The following is a 5274-nucleotide window of genomic DNA, read 5'->3' on the forward strand; positions in this document are numbered from 1 at the left end:
ATTATAATAGAAATAATAATAGTTATTAATTATATTATTATTATAAAATAATAATAATAATGATAATCATAACCTTAAATGGTAATTTTTAATAATCAGATTAACAATAATACTTTTAGTAATAATAATAATAACTAAGATTATAATTGTACTAATAACAATGATATTAATAATGACAATAAATAATACTAATAATATTAATAATAATATATCAAATTACATGTATCAATCCTGATATTAATATTAATGATTATATTAATAATGAAAGTAATAATACTTATATAACAACAATATTTTAACTTGTTATTAAATTTAATTTATTAATATTTCATATTATTAATTATGTAATACTTATATATTAAGTAATAACATATTTGAGTATTTAATATTTACATATTTTGTATATAGTACTATACACAAACAATGTACAAATTTCATATATGTTAATATAGATTTATTTTAATAACAACCTTATTATCTTGTATATTATTTTATATATTTTGATTTTTAATGTTTCAATTATATTTAATTATTATGTATATACACTATCTTATTTATTTATTTATTTATTTATTTATTTAAATACATAATTAATTACATCCAATTGTTCGTGAATCGTCGGAAATAGTCAAGGGTTAATTGAATGTATAACAACAGTTCAAAATTTTGAGATTCATGTAAATAGACTTTGGTTATCATATCGAAACTATATAAGATTAAGTTTAAATTTGGTCAGAAATTTCTGGGTCGTCACATCATGTAGTACATTTCTCAGGTGAGATTTTTACATGAATGTTAATTAAGTTCAGACATCATGATGGGAGGAGTGAACCTTGTCCTTGTCTTCAAGGTAGGACAACCTTCGACCAATTTTTAGGATGTTTACATGAATCACACTATTTTGTCCCTGTGTAGAGAGGGAACTAAAGTTGAGTGGGTTTTCAAGAGGAGGTTTATGGGCCTGTTTGGTCGATGCTCTGCATATTGGGTATGAAGAGACTTGAGTGGAATAGTGAAAAGGAGATGTCATTCCAACATATGCGAAAAGTTTGGTCAGGTGGAGACCATACGAAAGAGACATATGAGCGTTTTGAGCTGCATGTTGCATTCTAGATGCCATGAAATATGTAACATTTACTTTGGATGAGTTTAAGAGACACCATAGAAGCGTAATCTCATTTGCATTAAGTCGTTCAAGTAGTTCACCCTTTCCATAGACATTTGCAGTGATGATCTGTTGCCAAAGATCATACGTTGAAGCAAGATGACGGCGAAGAAATCCATCTTTTTTGATGAACTCGGGTTGAAGTGTTCCATTACACAATATGTCAAGAACACTATCTCTCTTTACCCATTCAGGGAATTCATCAAATGAATTTGGGTTTAGGAAGAATGTTCGTCCTTCATTCGAAACATCCATGATATTTCTAAATTCTTCAAGAGTCAAAGAATAATTCTTTCCTTGAAGAGAAAATAAAATTTTCTCTTTATTTTGTGAAAATTGAAAGTTATCACAGAATTCTTTGATGTGAAGAAGGTAAAGTGGTCCTCTTAGATTGAGGAAAGTGTCCCACTTGATATTTGAGAGGTTTTCAAGAGAATAGATAGATATGTGATGTGTGAGTACTTGATATGGCTGAAATAGACGATTTTATTCGTGCGGTTTCGTTAGGCCGCATGATGTCCAATTCAGTTGATCAAGGTGGCAAACAGTGGTCTTGTTTAATTATATTATGTAGGGGCCTAAATTTACTTTTACTTTCTAAGGTGTAGAAGGTGTAAGTTAACCTAGTGTCGTGTTTTTAATGGATTAACGAATTGAAGATCAAGTGGATAATTGTCTTTTATTTAAATTACCTAGATGAAGGATAGTAGTTGGTTTAAGCTAAAAGTCCTAAGTGCGGAAAAGTAAATAAGTGGGAGGATATCCAGAGTATGCAGATCAGGGAAATGTTGACCAAGATATCAGTGTTGGGTTAGGGAAAGGTAATTATGCTTATGTTAAGACTATTCTTGGAATGATGTAGATCTGGTTGGATGAGCCAATTACACAGACCTACTTGTCTCTGAACTCTCGGAGTTCTCTTTGAGCAGTGAGAAGTATGTCACTTGGTTGTATAATTGAAAGGTAGCTATACCTCGAAGGTTATCCTTAGTAAAGTACTAGGTTTATTAGTGAGTTGAGCTCTAATCCTAACCCTTGTTATCAGTTTGGTTGACTGAATCACAACGTGCCATGTTGATTGAACATTGATCACAAACGGAAGGAGTCTGTCGGTTTAAGTTGGCAAAACCTTAAATGAAAACTAACAACCATCCATCATACTAATGAAATCATATCAGTTCAAGCATTATATAGCATTACAGTTGATATACTGAAAGTAAAGTAGATAGAAACCTAATAAATACCTAAACAGTTGATATGACTAAGTCCTAAGGCAACAATCAAACAAGAACATGCAATAGGCTTGGGTCACACAGTGAAGGCACTAACTAGATCTTAATAGCTCCTAAGAAGTCTCTTCAGAACAGTCAATAGGCATACTAGGTCATTCATGTCTCAATTCCTAAGTTTCGTGTCCTAAAAGCGCATTAAATGCCTCTCGGGAACTCCGGCCATACCGAGTTCATAGAATCTTCAGATACAGTATAACCAGGGGTCTTAATCCTATGAAGTTGCTAATTTCATATAGGTGGACAAGTCCGGATCACAAACTAGGTTGTTCAATCCTTAAGATGCTAGCATATAAATCTATCAGACTTCCTAGTTCAGTATTATGACAGTAATCGTACTAAATTAACATAATTACGCTAACCCAAACTTCTATCATGGCAACATACAGATTAATTAAGCTATCATGGTAATATCGGAACGCATTATTAAACATAAAAAGTAAGAACACATGTTTAATACAAAAGATAAGCGTTTCAGATAAAAACCTGAAAAGGCTGAAGAAATCTGCCCGAGATCGCAGGGACTCGCCGGGATATCCTCCGGAAAATAAAAGCTAAGCTAACTACTACTAAAAACTAACTAAAAATTTGAAAATATAAAGTGAATTACAAATTGAGTGTGTGTTGAAATGCAGGGGCCGTTTGGCAAGTCAAGCCGTTTACAGGGGCCGTTTATCCTGACCGTTTGGCAGGCCGTTTGTGAGCCAGGTAGGCTGTTTGGCAAGCCATTTGGTCTGCATGGTCAGCTGATATTCACTGGATCGTAACTCGATTTCTTGTCTTTCACTATTTTCGCTATAGAATCTTCGAGCTCCGTTTTACTTGATTCTTTTTGCATCACCTTCGTAATTACTTAATCTACAAAATCAATCGAAAAAGCGATAATTTTTCCGACAAAGTTTGAATCTTTATTGTTCTAGGGCTTATTATTGGGGGTAAAAATGTGACTTTTTGGCCGATATCAAATACCTCACACTTAGCTTTGCTTGTACTCAAGCAAAAAGCGGGAATATAAGGTTCTTTCTAATAGATTCTCCCTTGCCCACCCGTGGATCTTTTTATTATGCCTTCATCAGAAGTAGTCACATCTTTCAAAAGTATTAGAAAAAGTTTTGAGCTTCGATGATTTGGTCGCTAGATTTCAATTGCGGCCATAGTGAAAAAGGCATACTTTCCAACTCTCAGATGTAAAGTATACATGATCAGGCTCCTTACTAGCGGATCACTCATGTCACTCAAGTGTTTAGGGTGTCCTAATCTAATTGTATTGTCGCTCAGAAACCAGCCGTGTAACAGTTCTCATAATAGGCTTGGTAGAGCATCGATATCTCAACCGGTTAAGTAAGGACGACTCTGATCTTCTTCCTAGGCATTCTTTTAAGAGGAAGACGGGTTGTGGGGTTTGTTTGGGAAATTTTTATGGATTGGTGAAAGGTATCCAGATCTTTTGATTTCGAGAGAATTGATAGACTTTGATTCTTCAGAGTATCCATTTTTGGATAGAGAATGGCTTGGAATCCGTAAAAAGTTTCTTTGGAAGAGACGGATTTTGTTAAGACTTTGTCTAGAATTTTCTTTTGCTCCTCCGGTATCATTCTTGGGGCAACATCCCGGGTTTTTCTTTGCCATTATTTCTAGAGACTTTTCTCTTCCATATATATATATATATATATATATATATATATATATATATATATATATATATATATATATATATATATATATATATATATATATTTGGCATACCCTTTCTTCATAACTTTGTCTTTCGTTCCTAGTACCCAGAGAGGAAGTGATAATCCACTGAAAATAGGTCTTTGACCTATCAAAAACAATATCAAAAATAATCAGGGGTTCGAAATCTTTTAACAAGTGCTTTTGAAGCGAATTTGATCGATCTATCTTTTCATTAATCTCTGGATCTTTTGATAAATGGAAAGGGGAATGAAGGTGTATTTTTGGGAGTGAATTTGGGGTGAATATTTCTGATTCATTAACTCTTTATGTGAGTTGGTTGGTTTAAATTGCGTGGAGTGGAAACGGAAATGTATGGCTTTTTGTCTTCTCTATTCAGAATGATTTCAGAAGGAGTATCGCACCTGCACCACGTATGGCGCTTACTAACGATTGGTATTGAAATGTATGTCAGAACTAAGCTCTAACTTGTACCGTACACAGGCACGTTCATCAATTGAAATGACAAAGTACTGTAGATTTGATGGGTCATACAGATACTTTGGGTCCAAGAGTCCTCACTTTTTGGGAGTAGGGGTCGTGCTTGATCATGCGTAGCCTTTTACATATTTTCTTAAAAGAAATCTTTTGACACAAAACATAAGTTTCAGCTTAATCGTTCCGTTCTAATGAATGTTCCGAAAACCGATTTCTAGCAATTTTATTAGATCTTTTGGGCAAAACAAGGTAAGAATTTTTCGAAATCACCCAATATCCATTGCTTAATTACTTTTTAGACAAAAGAATTTTTCAAAAACTTGGCATTTTACGGTTACTTGTCCTTTAAATCTTTACCCAATACCCCACACTTAGAAGAACATTGTCCCTAATGTTCTCTGAAAAAGAATATTTTAATACTTTATTAATTAAGTACTTCTAAAATTTCCAAGTTAGTTGCGGGGGTGACCCCACACTTAGAGATTTTAGTGCGTAATATTTGAAATAGGTTTGAGGAAATATTAGTTCCTTGTGGTCATGTGACTTTCCTAGTGCTGGGCCTTCCTACGGTCGGTCTCCTAATTGCTGGAAAGGACCAGTCTCTGTTGATAAAATTTTTGTATGAAGAACAAAAATAGAAAGGCAACA

Source organism: Rutidosis leptorrhynchoides, chromosome 1, assembly GCF_046630445.1.
Source record: "Rutidosis leptorrhynchoides isolate AG116_Rl617_1_P2 chromosome 1, CSIRO_AGI_Rlap_v1, whole genome shotgun sequence".
Lineage (NCBI taxonomy): Eukaryota > Viridiplantae > Streptophyta > Magnoliopsida > Asterales > Asteraceae > Rutidosis > Rutidosis leptorrhynchoides.